General features: G+C 36.6%; 1 pseudogene; it reads left to right on the top strand.

Annotated features, from left to right (window-relative positions):
• The first annotated feature begins 11054 nt into the window (after window positions 1-11054).
• Window positions 11055-11909, top strand: LOC132676470 (small ribosomal subunit protein uS2 pseudogene; annotated as a pseudogene).
• Window positions 11910-15964: the final 4055 nt, after the last annotated feature.

Here is a 15964-nt window from a genome sequence, read left to right as displayed (position 1 = left end):
GAAACACCGAATGTTTTCACTGATGCTTTTTGGAACTAGAGTCAGATTGTGTAGGCTCATATACTGGCTCAAGCTCGGAAGAACTGTTAAATGCTCTATGATTATAATCGAGTTATTTACTCTCTTTATGACTCAATATTATCATCTGTTGAATGGAAATAACAATAACGTTTACTTCTTAAGGGGCTTGAAAGTTTCAATAAGTTAACATATGTTGGTTATAACAGTGTTTGACACATAGTATATTCTAGTGCTTATAAATACTACATGTTTTACTTTATGTCTAGCACAGAATACATATGTAATAAGTGATTGTTGAATGAGCAATTATTCCCATTGTAAAGTATCCTGATTCTGATTTGATAGAGTTTGCGAGTCCCGAGAAGCTAAATAGATGAATTAATATGCCATTTGGACAACCACTCTGGAATAGATGGTCTCATTCCACTTTTTAAAAGGGCTGTAGAGCAGAAAATTAAAAATTTACGTAAGTGCTAAAGACTAAGCAATAAGTCTATTTAAAATACACTGTTTCAACAGAACCAATAATATATGAAATACTTGTGGTAGACTTTTGCCAATAAATTGATCGTTAAACATTAAAATACAGTTGGTTTGATTTAGTAATAGACACAAATGTTCTTTCTTTCCATTGCTCTAGGAATGGTGAATAGGCATAGTATACTTTTTTGTTCTAGATGATTTTAGAAATTCAGTAGGAAAATATTCATGCAGTTAATACTTGAAATTACCATTTTAACTTAAGAGCATTTTCATCACGTTTCTAAACTTTTCAGTTATTATTTTTTCAGCTATTTTTCTGCCCCTTTCTCTCTCCCCCTCTTCTTCTGGGTCTCTTATTATCAATATGTTAGTATGCTTGGCGATATCCTACACATGTCTGATGCTCTATTCATTTTTATTCATTCTTTTTTTCTTTCTGTACTTCAGATAGGGTAATCTTAATTGACTTATGTTCAAGTTCACTATTTTCTCTTTCTACCTCCTCAAATCTGCTGTGGAATCCTCCTAGGAAATTTTTCATTTCAGTTATTCTTCAACTCAAGAATGTCTATTTAGGTCTTTTTTTCCTTCAAGTTTTTATTTAAATTCCAGTTAATTAACATACAGTCTAATATTAGTTTCAAGCGTAGAATTTAGAACTTACTTACAACAGTCAGTGCTCTTCACATGCATGGGGCTTTCTCAATTCTCAAGAATATGTTGGAGCTTTTCTTTCATTAAAAAATTTTTTTAATGTTTTTATTTATTTTTGTGTGTATGTGTGATAGAAACCGCAAGTGCGCGCGCACGAGAACAAACACGAGCAGGGGAGGGGCAGAGAGAGAGGGAGACACAGAATTTGAAGCAGAGTCCAGGCTCTGAGCTGTCAGCACAGAGTTGGACCCAGGGCTCGAACTTGTGACCCTCGAGATTTTGACCTGAGCTGGTCAGACGCTTAACTGGACCACCCAGGTGCTCCTGTTGGAGCTTTTCAAAGCCAACTATGGAATGTCATTCTCCAGATCTTCCTTTTATCTTTTAGACTAGCCTTTTGTTTGCTTCAACTATTATCACTGCCTTAGGTGGTTGTGATGTTAAGCAATTATTTTCAACAAATGTCTTGGGAATAAGGCTTTTTCTTTTTTTTTTTTTTAGTGAATATACTCTATCAGGTCAAATAATGAGAAGCTCTGTTAAGCTTTTGCAGGGAGCTACCAGACAGATCAAATATATGGGGATGGGCTTTCTGAAAGGCTTCAAACCCAGTTTGTCACCTCTAGGGGCTGCTAGGCTGCTTGTTTTCACTGTTACCTTAGTTGCAAAGCTGCTGGTTTTCATGGTTTTGTGCAGAGTGATAGGGATAGAGCAAGTCAGAACGCCACATGGCTCTTGCTGTTCTTACTGAGATTTAACTCATTGCCTTGAATAAATGCTCCTGAGATTGTTGGAGGTCTTTGGTTCAGTTTTGAAGTTTTGAAAGAGTGAATTTTGGCAGTCTTTACTAGAGTTCTCACTGTTTTCATGGAATAGCAGATTTTGGAGGCCCTTTCTCTGCCATTCTTAAAATTGTCCCCCTCAAATTGTGTTTCATAGCTTTTTTTTTTTCCACTTTGCTACGTGACGTGGCATAGACGTTGAACCTGTAAACTTTTGGAAGCAGGTATTTAGTCACTTACTGAAAGTCATCTTCTCTACTCCTGGATAATCTTTCCTTTAAACTCTATCCTCAAATAGCTCAACTACCATCAGTGTTCTGAAGTCTTTAGAAACTGTGTAGATGTTTTAATTTGAGCTGCTTTTCCCCCTAAGATGCCAGAATAAAGCCCTGGGATCCTATTTCCTCTTGAGTAGCCTTTTTAGCTTCATCTGGAGTCATTTGGTGCTGGTACAATAGATCTTTTGAAAATCTGGGTCAATGTGTTTAGCTTTTCTAACAAAATCATTTTTTTCTAAATTCTTTTATGGTTACAAGGATTAAAAGATAATATATATTGCATAGCCATATGCATATTCTTTGTGTAAGCCTGTTAAGCACATTAAGAAGGCTGATGGGTTTACCCAGGATTTCTCCAACCTAGCAACTTCAAGTTCCGGTAACTACAATATTATCATCATACTTCAATAATTAATGGGAAGTAGATCTTTTCAGTGGAACTGACTCTTTCAGAGCAATAATTATCATTGGGATGCAGGCATGTGAGAGTCATTTGTATCTGAAAGTGGAAAAGTATGAATTAGTAGTTAAGTGATTGCTTAAAGAGGAGTAAGCATCACCATGAAATAGATGAATAATATCAAGTGAATAAAGCATGAACTCTCATTTGATTTCATAATCCGATTTAGCTTATCTTTTGTAGAGTGAACTCATGGGGAGAAATACACATTTGTTTTACTATGCCATCTTTTTGCACGTTCAGTTAAAACACAAAAAGAAGCTAGACCAACACGTGTGCCTGTAGGCATTTTACAGAGTTCCCTTAACCTACAGAAACTCTTCTGATAAAAGTTACTGCATCAAGGCTGAGTCACTCACTCAGTTCTTTCTCAATTACTTTCTTGGCAAGACAAATATGTTTTTGCATGCAAAACCCGGTGTTGTATTTAATTATCTCTGCAGATACAATACATCAATACAATTTTAATTAAGTTCTTCGTGTATCTTGGAAGTAATCTGTTCAGATGACTCTTGGAACTTTTAGGTAACAAAGATACCTCCAGGCAATGTTTCAAATTTCTTTTTCCTTCTTTCTTCTTCTCTTCAATCAAACAGAACACTATATTTTGATAACGCATTGTGATTCTATTTTATACAAAAATTGCATGTTAATCATTTAGCCCTACATATCTATAACAGTGCTGTCTATACTTGAGAACTCCTTTTCTGTTCTTATAATAAGTAATAAATTCCAGTTAAAAAAATCAACATTAGAATTATTCTAATTCACTCACACTCTTGATCACATTTATTTCTGTAATGTGTATACAAATCTACTAGTATTTGAGGCATGATTTGCAACCACAGAACATAGTAAAATGACTGGAAAGAACTCAGAATCATGATTTTGCTATTTTAGGATAATATTATAATACACTGAATTAGTTCTTTATATATTCATAATATCAAGATAAATAATATGTTGAAATAGGTTAGAAACTATCAAGCACAATTCAAATAGAAGGTAAAATGACTAAGTTTAATATTAAACTCAGTATTTTTACTAAAGCCTATAGGTTTCTTTGCAGAAAAATGGTATAATGCTGTGCAGATAGCTATAATAGCAGTAGAGATTTTAGAAAATAATGTAAGATCTAAGTTTTGCTTTTATTTCTAAGATAAGCTGAAAGAAGTATTACATTGTGCTAAGACTAGGTAAAGTTCCCCAATATAAGACTTCATGAGAAATTAATTGCTCAATTACAATCATTAAGGTAATGAGATTTTCATTAAAAAGTACATTTGTCAATACCTTTGTTAATATACATATTAATTGCATATATTTGTGGCTATTCACTTTCAAAGGGAAGAATTATTGCCAATTTCACTGCTTTTAGGGAGAAAATGAGAATCTGTTTTGGTCCCTTAAAATATCCTAGGAAAAATAAAAACTTTTTAAGTAACAGTACAGCATGAAAGCTAAACTAATGTCAAAGAAACAGTCACTTTAGTAACAAACTAAGTGACAATTTAAGCTCATTTATTTTATAAGATGATCAATGTCTTTCTTATAAGCTATCATATCTTTACTACTAACATTATATCATTCTTATGAGGTCTCAGCTGAATACATATTTCTATTTCTTAGATTTTGTTTGCTTCCCAAAAAGCTACACCTGACCTAATCTTTTGGCCTATTGTGACCTCATTTTTCAAAATACACATGAAAACTGCTCATCTCATCACCCATTGAAAAAAACTCCTGCTTTTACTTCCCATAAAATCTAGAGACTAGACAGCTCTAACTTGGGAGAATTGATTCGGAAGCTTAAGTACATGTTGTTAGATTGCCATTCCCTTCTTGATCTACCATCACGATTTTGATGAAATTTACTAACCATGCTTAGAAGGTGAGAAAAACAGGAGAAAAAAAAGAGATGATTGTCCTATATAACAGAATTCTATATTCTGGTCTATATCCTTGTTCACTAAACTCAAAGCAAATATATCACCAACACAGCTTTCCCTAAGCCAGGTACCAAACACACCCAGAATCTCTACATTATTATGTAGGAGAGGAGGATTTGGGTGCAGATGGGGGTTGGCAGGGAGGAGGGGGACTGAAATAGAAAGGAATGTGGTCATAGTTGAATTTAACATATCTTGTTTTAGAAAGTGTACAAACTTTGGATCGTGTGGACACATTGTTAGGTCCTCTCCAGGGACCTGAAAAAGGCCTGTGAAACTGAAGGTAGGTTCAAGAGAAACTGAAGGTAACTGTGCATGGTGAATCTGGCCTTCTTAAACTACAGAATTAAAACAAATAGTTTTAAAAACAAAGCTGCTTCATACTGAATTCCCCAATGCCAAAATGGTAAATGTCAGAATTTCTCATAGTACCTCTGTAGGTAGAGTTCAAGATCATGTGAGATTATACTTGTAATTAGTTCTATCTACTTATTATATTATTAGTAGTCATCCATTAATGCCAATAATATTAGTGCTGTTAATATCATTAATATAATACTAAAATACTAATAATATCAGTGTACTAATAATGTTAGCATTATTAGTGCCATTCTCACACAGGCGTTCCTTGCAAAAGAACAGTTCTGGAATAAACTATGCCACTAGACTGCAAGTATTTTCTCCTGTGAAACAGACTTAACAGGTATTTTCTTTTACAAGGCTTAAAATTGGGTATAGGAGTTCAGAGAGGCGTTTTCTAAACCTTTATCCTTAATACTATATGGGCTGCAATTTCATCTCCAAAAAAAATTATGGAACAATGTATTTTAAATAGGTAAGTTTACATATATTGGAGGCTGAATTCCCTAGAAGAAAAGTGAAATGGTTATGTGGAAAGTACGATAGTATACTAGAAACATTGCAGACTTTGGAGGTAGGGAAAAATTTAAATTCCATTGTGAATTTAACAGACTGGCTATAAGTAGTTGCTGTTGACAAAATAAAGAAAATAATGCCACCTTACGGCTTTATTGAGAAGATTAAAAAGGTAATGCTCGTAAAGCACCTGGCTCAATGCGACAGAATAGATGGAAAATAAATGGTAACTTCTCTTTGCTTTCTTCACATTAACAGTTAAAACTATCCAGCATTGTTTTTCTAATCCAGAAATACTTTCAATGTATGGTGCGTGAAGATTTTAATCCACTCGGTCTTTAATAATTTCTTATTTTTTCATTAATTTTAAAAGAGCAATAATACAAAACACTATGCTGTTTTAAAGTAAAGCAAACAAAATTGCAGATATCAAAAGGGAAACGTTCTTCTGATGTGCTGTGAATTAAGTTGTTACCCAGGCAGTCGTGAGTGTGCATTCAGAAAATAATGTTTTGAAAAACTCAAGGCTAATCCTTTAGGAGGAAAAAAAATCAGTAATGTATTGTAGACATAGCTACTTCAGTTATCATTCATAGGAGACAGAAAACCATGCGGAAGAAGTAAACACTAGTTCAATAGCTCACATCTTAGAAATAAAATGTACTGATGGAAATGACACCCATGAGAGTTAATAAAACACTAGAATACCTTTTTTGTGGAAAACTGTAGAAAAGAAATGGAATTGAATATCATACTTGTAACATCAAAATGTAATTTTCAAAACAGTCAGCAGACCACGTACTTGAATTTTGTTCTGAAATTGTGGCAAGAACACTAATCAGAACACAAGATTCTCAGAAACAATTTCTTACCGGCATATAGACCACTGTTGTGAAAACAGGAAATCCAGATAAACCCAGTTGAACACAGTGGCAGATTCTTTAACTTCAACAATTAATACTGATTGAGAATGGCTGTTACAGTGGACTCTCGAAAGTTGCCCGAGACGTAGCCTCAAATACCATGTAGTTTCCCCCAAAAAGTATTGATGGGAGCATTTACTGATGTCTTACAAACTTTGTTTGTTTCTGTACAGATCAGAAAGAATGACAGGTTCATTTAGGATGTTCATTTAAAATTAAAATTTCAATTTCAATTTAAATGAAATGTAAAATTTCATTGTTTCAGCCAAAGTATGTTTCCTGCTTTGACATTATCACTTTCTTAGACTTTTTAACCTTTCCCTTATTTTGGTCATCAGCACTTGGAAGGAATTGACTTTTTTTTTTTTAAGCTCAAGGACATATGTTTTATAAAAAGAGCAAATATTTTAATTAAACAATTTTTTCACAAATGTTAGTGCATATGGAACAAAGAGTAAATACATGGCCCAAGTGAGATGCAAGTGTAGGTGATTTGGGGGTTAACATTATAGCCAAGGGTCTGTATACTACATGAGATATAAACTTGATCTCAGCTCTACATGTCTGCATATCATGGGCCTTTAGATTTTCTTTCAAGGAGGTAAAACCCTAAGTAATATACCACTATTTACTTTTGGTTTAATGGCAGCATATTAGTAAAATTCAATGGAATAATGATCAGCAGATTTGCAAATTTAGAACCAAAGCATTTTTCTGTACTTGTCCAAATTCATTAAGAAACCAATGAACAGTTGTTATTATCATTATTACATATTCTGTTTTCACATACAAAAAAGCACCCTGTTACTACTTTTATTTCTAAAATTGTTTAAAGAAAATATTTTATCCCCCGTGTGAAAAAGAACACTGTTACAGAATGTAAGGGGGGTATGATTTAACCCACAGTATCCCTTCCATGTGCTAGTTCTTCCACCTTGGCAATGTAAACATAAGATTCTGAGATGGTCAGAGCCTTAATTTACTATTATTTTATTTTATTTGTTTCATTTATTTTATTTTAATATTTTTGGCGATGAAAACTGCCACTTGGCCATAATCTTTAAAGATAAGCTTTCTGCCAAGACAACCATTGCCTTATTTCAATGTCTTGATTATTGGATATATTGGATGTACTCCTGCTGTCACTGTGAATGCCTCAATTTTATCCACTGCTGTAGTTTTTCTGATTTCATTGTACTTTGCTCTCCTATAACTGGTTTGTTTATCCACTGCTGTAGTTATTTTGATTTCATTGTACTTTGCTCTCCTATAACTGGTTTGTTTTCATCCTGTAGTTCATATTTTTTTCTTCAAACTCTGTATGCTTTTTGCTTTTCCATTAGTTTCTACTTATCCTCATCCCTAATTCCTGGGGTTTCCTGGTCTTCTTCCCATTGTTTTCAGTAATAATGAATTGCAAAATAGTTTACTTGGTTACAATTGATTAGAAAGTAATTTATCTATTTCTTTTATACTCTTTAAGACAGTATACAAATTAAAACACTCTTGATATACAGTTGGCTTTGCTGCCAGATTAAAATTATAAAACACTCAGAGTTCCATATACAACTGTGAAGATTTCTGTAGCAGTCTACATGGCATATATTTTTATTGACTATAATAATATAGGAGATCTCTAAGGGTACAATTACTTATGGTTCACCCACGTCTGTTCCAAGATGTTTCCTACAGCTTGAAGTTGCAAAGAAATAATGACTGTGAATATCTCTGATTTCAAAGATTCAGAGTTTGCTGAGGGTTCAGTAAGGTAATGCCAAGCATAGGTCTGCTCTTTTACTCTCTTTTAATTCACTCCAGTTAGGCTTTTGCTCCCATTACTCAATCAGAAATGCTCTTATAATTAACATCAGTGACCTTCATATTGTTAAATCCATTGTTATAGGCAGTCTTCCTTACTTAGCAGAAATATTTGGCAGAAATATTTGATCCCTACCCCTAATACTCTGCAATCATTTATCTCCCTGGACATCACACCCATTTTGTTTTCCTCCTTCTTTATAGTCTCAATTATTGATTTCTCCTTTCCCCCCTGATCTCTTCAAGTGTAAGTGCCCCAGATCTCAATTCATGAGTCTCTCCTCCTCTTCCTTTCCTTCCCTTGTCCATTTCTCTTGTTTTTCTATTTATCTGTATCCCCTTGGTGATCTTATGTAATCTCATGGTTGTATATATCAATCATGTGTAGGTGACTCTCAAATTCATGTTTCTGACCCAGATTATTCCCTTGAAATGCAGACTCTTATAGCCAACTGACAAGTTAACATCTTTAGCTTGATGTCTAATAGACACCGGACACTTATTGCTGAATAGAATTCCTGAATTTTCTCCTAAAGCCCCTTCCACCTATAGCCTTCTCCATCTCTAGCAAGTCCAATCTTTACACTTTGTGGGGCCCAAAATTTTGGAGTCATCCGTGATTTCTGTCTTTTTCTCACATCCATGACAATGTCCAGGAAATCTGATGACTCCAGAATCTGACCACTTCTCATCACCTACACTCCTGTCGTCTCGATCTGAACAACCACTGTGCTATTTCTGCCTGTTATCCCATGGTCTGTTCTGAACACATAAGAAAGAATCGTTTTCTAAAATAAAGTTAAATTTCATGTTAATTCAGTGTTATGGTTATGGTTATGGTCAGGGTTAGGGGTTAGGGGTTAGGGTTAAGTTTAAGGGTTACGGTTAAGTTTATGTGTTAGGTGTTAGGGTTAGGGTCAGGATTTATGGGAGGTTTATGGGAATGCTGTTAATATCTAGTGAATATAAACCAAGGATATTGCTAAATATCTTAATATTGCAATATAGGCTCTGGCTATTCATGTATAAAGAAATAATGGGTCTAGGATATGAGCATTTGAGAAATGTAGATGTAGATCCTCATTTCCAAATGTTCTTCTCTTTTATAAATCCAACCCTGGCATTTAGTTAACTTCTGGAGACATATGTCTTCGAAGACCTCACAGCCCTTTCACTTTCTGGAACATCTACCTCCTAGAAATTTGCATGGTTTGTTCCTATGCTTCACCCTATTTCTGTTCAAATGTTGTATCTCACTGAGACTCTCTCTGATCACCCAGTACAAACTCCAATGCCCAGATACTTCTTCTTCCTTAAGTAATTTGTATAGGACTGATTACCATCTGACGTTGTCTAAATTATATTTTTGTCTACTGTGTGTTTCTCCTCACTAGAATGTAAACTCCAATTGGGTAGGTATTTTGTCTGTTTTATTTACTGTTTTTCCCTTTAGAGCAATGACTGGCACAGAGAAGAAAACTTAATAAATATTTGTAGAAATATAAGATAGCACATGAAAGCCGACGACGTCAGCAGGGTCTTCTGATAACGAAAGATGAGCACTAAATCCAGTCATTGTCTGAACCAATCTGAGAACAGAAGAATCAGTCTGAGCTGTCTGGTGAAAAGGGTTGTGCTTGTCTCTTGTGTATTTCAGACAGCACAACATGCTCAGAGGACATGGAGTTAGAGGAAATGTGTTCCCTTGGAGAAATCACAGGAATAAAGCCTCAGAGGGCATACTGTGAAATAATGACAAAGACATAATGACTGTGAAAGAAATCAAGTGGGAGAGTTAAGTAGGAAAAGGAACATGCCGGGCATCCAAGCTACTGAAATATGGGCATTCATTGCATGCAGTGGGAATAAGGGAATCAGCCAAACAAACATTTTAAGCCAAGGAGTAGCCTTATCACATAGAAAGTTTTGAGTGACCAGAATTGCTGTGCAATCAAAGATGAGCTGGAGGAGAGGCAGGCTTGAAAGGAAGATCTTCTAGGGACCAGCTCTTGTACTTAGGAGAAGGGATGATCATGTTTTTAAATATTTTATTTCTATACAAATTCATGTTTTTAAAGTTTTCTTAAATAGACCTATATAACTTTTGATAAGAAAATAGAATGCTGTATGGGGGAACTGGGTGGCTCAGTCAGTTAAGCATCCAACTCTTGATCTTGGCTCAGGTCATGATCTCATGGGTCGTGAGTTCTAGTCCCACATGGGGCTCTGTGCTGACAGCACAGATCCTGTTTGGGATTCTCTCTCGCTGCCTCTTCCCCGATCATGCTCTCTCTTTCTCTCTCTCAAAATAAATAAATAAACGTTAAAAAAAAGAAAATAGATACTTTAGTTTTAAATAACGCACAGGTTTAAATTTTAAAAAATTCCTAGAAATAAGGAAAACATGAAAATGGTGCTATATAAGTAAATATCTTGGAGGGATAATACTAAAATAGTAAAACATTTTCTTTGAAATGAGATATTCTCATTAGTCTCAGATTAATGACAATCAAGGCTTCTTATAGCATTTCTTGTGGGTTGAGTTTCTTCATGTTACATTTACTTTCCTTTGCTTGTTTGCTGATTGGTGTGTGTGTGCAAGAGACAAGAGAGACAGAAAGGGAGAGTAAGCAAGAGGGGATGTTCTGCTTTAAGTTAAGGTTATTTTTCTCCTGTTCTTATTTCATTGGCTCCTATGCTGCTGGTAACACTTTGGTGCTTAAAAAATGAACTCACCAATCTGTGCTACCAGGGAAGAGTCCATAAATTGTTGTCCTGAATTCCCGCGGTAACTTACAGGAAAATTTTTCATGTCCAGTGCCCTTGATGTCCTGCAAATGATGGAAAAGAATATTTTCAAATCACTTGCATCAGGAATCCATTTAGATGGTACCTACTCTACAAAAGGAAAATTGATAGCATCTACATGACAAATCTGAAGAGAACCTGGGAGAAGCTTCTGCGGGGAGGCAACATTGTTGCCATTGAAACCCCAGCTGATGTCAGGGTCATATGCTTTAGGGATACTGGTTGGTGAGCTGTGCTGCATTTGGCTGCTGCCCTGTGGCCGCTCCTATTGCTGGAACCTTCTCTAGCTCGATCTAGGCAGTTCACTTCTGGAACCTTCAGTACCCTCATCCAGGGAGCCTTCAGAGAGCCGAGACTTCCGGTGGTTACTGATCCCAGGGCTGACCACTAGCCTCTACTAAATTAATCAGCCTGTCATTGCTCTGTGTGATACAAACTCTCCTCTGCGCTGCGTGGTCATTGCCATTGCCACCCCCTGCAACTTGTTAGCGAAGGCAGCTCACTCAGTGGCCTTGATGAGGGGCAGCCGGGCAGGGAGTTTCTGCACCTGCGTGCTCCAGATCTCGCGGAAACACCGACGGGAGATCACACCTGATCCCTATTTCTGTAGACGTCTTGGGGAGATTGAGAAGCAAGAACCAGCTGCTGCTGCAAAGGCTGTGACCGAGGAGGAAGGTCGGGTAGGTGGACTGTTCCAGTTCCCGAGGTTCCTGCTGCTCAACCTTAGGTTGCAGACTGGCCTGAAGGTAGGCGGTTCCCGTCTGTGCCCAGGAAGCAGTGCCCTGCTCCGGCCCGGAGGCGGGGGCGGGGGCGGGGAATGTCTGCAGCTCCCCCTGCGGGGGCCTCTGCACTGGTAGGAATGGCCGGCTAGTATCTTATGCTGTTCTTCCACTGACTCTTAAAACAGAAAATAGAAATGAGGTTGAAGAAAAGTACACGATTTCTAAAAAAAAAGAAACAAAAAAAACAACGACAAAACACCCCACACAACACACACACACACACACACACACACACTCTCTCTCTCTCTCTCTCTCTCTCTGTCTCTCTCTCAAACCATATGGCCCCTCTAGCAATTTTCGGTGGTCGGTATGAATTGTTCGAGAAATCCCTCTTCCCCAAACTCCCTGTTTATCGGGCCACTTCTCAGTAAACCGTTTTACAGCTGTGAAATCATTCCGATTAGAAAAAAGTCTCCCTCAACATTTGGGTTTAGAATTTTAGGCCCCGCATTTATGAGTACTTGAAATGATTGTATTTATTCGCTCAATTGCTTGGCGGTTAGGTTTTAGGTCATCCCGTCTCCCTTTTCTAGAATAGGCGATGCTTTCAGGCTTTGTTTTACCCTTGTCCGTAGAAGATCGCCTGGTATGAAGTACCTGTTCCCGTGAGTAGGTTTTGCCTGCCTGCATTACTATTTTGATATTGGAAAATGGCCTTTGAAAATATTTGTTTTGAAACAAAGCTATGAGTTTATTATATGGGCCTCAAAGTGTAGAAAAGTAATAGTAACTGCCAGAAAAGAGATTCCTCAAGGAATATAGATTAAGGCAGTGCTTTCTCCTTACGTGTGGAAGCTTAGAAGGCATTTCCAGGGTTTCAGCTCTTCTATTGGACAAACTCCGTGAATAACCTTCCCCCATTAAGCAAACCTGGTAACCATTGTAATCCCGTGTGCTCATCTATACAATAAAGGGATCGAATTAAATCATCTTTCTGTGCTTGTAGGACCAGCTGGACAATAATGTGAGCTTGCAATCATGTATTTATGTTCTGGTTAAAATTCTCTTTTTGGGTCTATAACTTGGGGCCCAGTCTTTACCTTTTGGGGGTCTTTAGTTCCCTCATGGAGAGAGTGAGAGGATTTAAATACATGATGCAGTTCAGATATCTTTGAAATTCTGTAACATTTATACTTCTTGAGTTATAGCAGTGTTTAAAGCCTTGAAAATGAATTAGTTGCACTGTCTTGCGTTTCAGTTTTTGTGGGATGAAAAAGTTAGGGAGCTAAACAATTTTGCAGTGCACATGTTCTCAGATCGTTGTAAATTTGGTTCATAATTCAAGAAACAGGGTGGTTTATGAGGTAAGAGGATGTTTTGAGGACAGTGATAATTCAGAAGCCCTAAGAGGTTGGAAACTAAAAATTAGTACTGTTAAACCTTGGGTTCTTGTGTTTCTATTCCAGATACTCTGGTTTTCTCATTTTGAGACTATTAACAAAAGCACTTGTATTGATTTTTACTTGTCATTTAAATTGCAGGAGTCAAGACTTGAGAAGTTTTGCTGTGAAAGTCAGGAATTTAATCCATTGTAAAACCCCACTGATAAACTGTTTAGAAAAGAAGGTGATAGACACCAGGACTACTTTATTATAAGTCACAGATGGTTAATTTGATCTTGATTAACATTATAGTACAACCAAAACCCACAACTTTTTATTAGAGAACCTTTGGGATTATGAGAAGCTATGAGTCACAAATGCTTGTGAAAATTCAAAGCCCAAGGTTAGCAGGTATTTATTTCCCAGTTACAACAAATTATCTCCCCGTAGTATTGAAGAAAAATGTATCCTTCTATCTTTTTAAAGTTGAGTTTCTGGTTAAATCTCTTCACCAAAATGGACAGTGTACCTTTCTCTTACATTCAAAGGTTTGTTTAGTGATGACTGTGGAATTATAAACTGGAGGATGTGAACATTTATCATTGGAAACAGCATTTTAAAATAATGGTTTTTATAGGAAATTGTTTGTTTACATACTTTTGTATATCATGCCTGCCATTGAGACTTTTTATAATCACAAAAATTTGAGGTAACTCACTGTCATTTTGCTATCATAGTTCTAATAATTTAGTATTGGACTGTGCAGAGTCCTTAAAATTAGGAATAAATAAAGGTATCTCTATATAAAGCTATCATAGAAGACAAGTAGTTCTTGATTAAATTTAAAATACAATGCAGAATTTTGATTACATCTGTAACAACCAGTTTTAGGAACAGATTTTTGCATCAAAACACAGTGAATGTAGATACAAAAACTTGAAAGAAAAAGTTGAACATTTGAAAAAAAGAGAAACTTAAATCTGAATATGGTGTCAAGACATTTTTTTGCTCGTTATGGCCCCCGAATTTCTTTCTTTTTTTTTGTTTTTGTTTTTTTTCTTTTTTTTTCTTTTTTTCTTTTTTAATATATGAAATTTACTGTCAAATTGATTTCCATACAACACCCAGTGCTCATGCCAAAAGGTGCCCTCCTCAATACCCATCACCCACCCTGTCCTCCCTCCCACCCCCCATCAACCCTCAGTTTGTTCTCAGTTTTTCACAGTCTCTTATGCCTTGGCTCTCTCCCACTCTAACCTCTTTTTTTTTTTTTTTTTTTTCCTTCCCCTCCCCCATGGGTTTCTGTTACGTTTCTCAGGATCCACATAAGAGTGAAACCATATCGTATCTGTCTTTCTCTGTATGGCTTATTTCACTTAGCATCACACTCTCCAGTTCCATCCACGTTGCTACAAAAGGCCATATTTCATTTTTTCTCATTGCCATGTAGTATTCCATTGTGTATATAAACCACAATTTCTTTATCCATTCATCAGTTGATGGACATTTAGGCTCTTTCCATAATTTGGCTATTGTTGAGAGTGCTGCTATAAACATTGGGGTACAAGTGCCCCTATGCATCAGTACTCCTGTATCCCTTGGATAAATTCCTAGCAGTGCTATTGCTGGGTCATAGGGTAGGTCTATTTTTAATTTTCTGAGGAACCTCCACACTGCTTTCCAGAGCGGCTGCACCAATTTGCATTCCCACCAACAGTGCAAGAGGGTTCCCGTTTCTCCACATCCTCTCCAGCATCTATAGTCTCCTGATTTCTTCATTTTGGCCACTCTGACTGGCGTGAGGTGGTATCTGAGTGTGGTTTTGATTTGTATTTCCCTGATAAGGAGCGACGTTGAACATCTTTTCATGTGCCTGTTGGCCATCCGGATGTCTTCTTTAGAGAAGTGTCTATTCATGTTTTCTGCCCATTTCTTCACTGGGTTATTTGTTTTTCGGGTGTGGAGTTTGATGAGCTCTTTATAGATTTTGGATACTAGCCCTTTGTCCGATGTGTCATTTGCAAATATCTTTTCCCATTCCGTTGGTTGCCTTTTAGTTTTGTTGGTTGTTTCCTTTGCTGTGCAGAAGCTTTTTATCTTCATAAGGTCCCAGTAATTCACTTTTGCTTTTAATTCCCTTGCCTTTGGGGATGTGCCGAGTAAGAGATTGCTACGGCTGAGGTCAGAGAGGTCTTTTCCTGCTTTCTCCTCTAAGGTTTTGATGGTTTCCTGTCTCACATTCAGGTCCTTTATCCATTTTGAGTTTATTTTTGTGAATGGTGTGAGAAAGTGGTCTAGTTTCAACCTTCTGCATGTTGCTGTCCAGTTCTCCCAGCACCATTTGTTAAAGAGACTGTCTTTTTTCCATTGGATGTTCTTTCCTGCTTTGTCAAAGATGAGTTGGCCATACGTTTGTGGGTCTAGTTCTGGGGTTTCTATTCTATTCCATTGGTCTATGTGTCTGTTTTTATGCCAATACCATGCTGTCTTGATGATGACAGCTTTGTAGTAGAGGCTAAAGTCTGGGATTGTGATGCCTCCTGCTTTGGTCTTCTTCAAAATTACTTTGGCTATTCGGGGCCTTTTGTGGTTCCATATGAATTTTAGGATTGCTTGTTCTAGTTTCGAGAAGAATGCTGGTGCAATTTTGATTGGGATTGCATTGAATGTGTAGATAGCTTTGGGTAGTATTGACATTTTGACAATATTTATTCTTCCAATCCATGAGCAGGGAATGTCTTTCCATTTCTTTATATCTTCTTCAATTACCTGCATAAGCTTTCTATAGTTTTCAGCATACAGATCTTT

The sequence above is a fragment of the Panthera onca genome, chromosome B1, assembly GCF_046562875.1.
Source record: "Panthera onca isolate mPanOnc1 chromosome B1, mPanOnc1 haplotype 2, whole genome shotgun sequence".
In the NCBI taxonomy this organism is placed as follows: domain Eukaryota; kingdom Metazoa; phylum Chordata; class Mammalia; order Carnivora; family Felidae; genus Panthera; species Panthera onca.
This window is presented reverse-complemented; position numbering and strand designations above follow the sequence as displayed.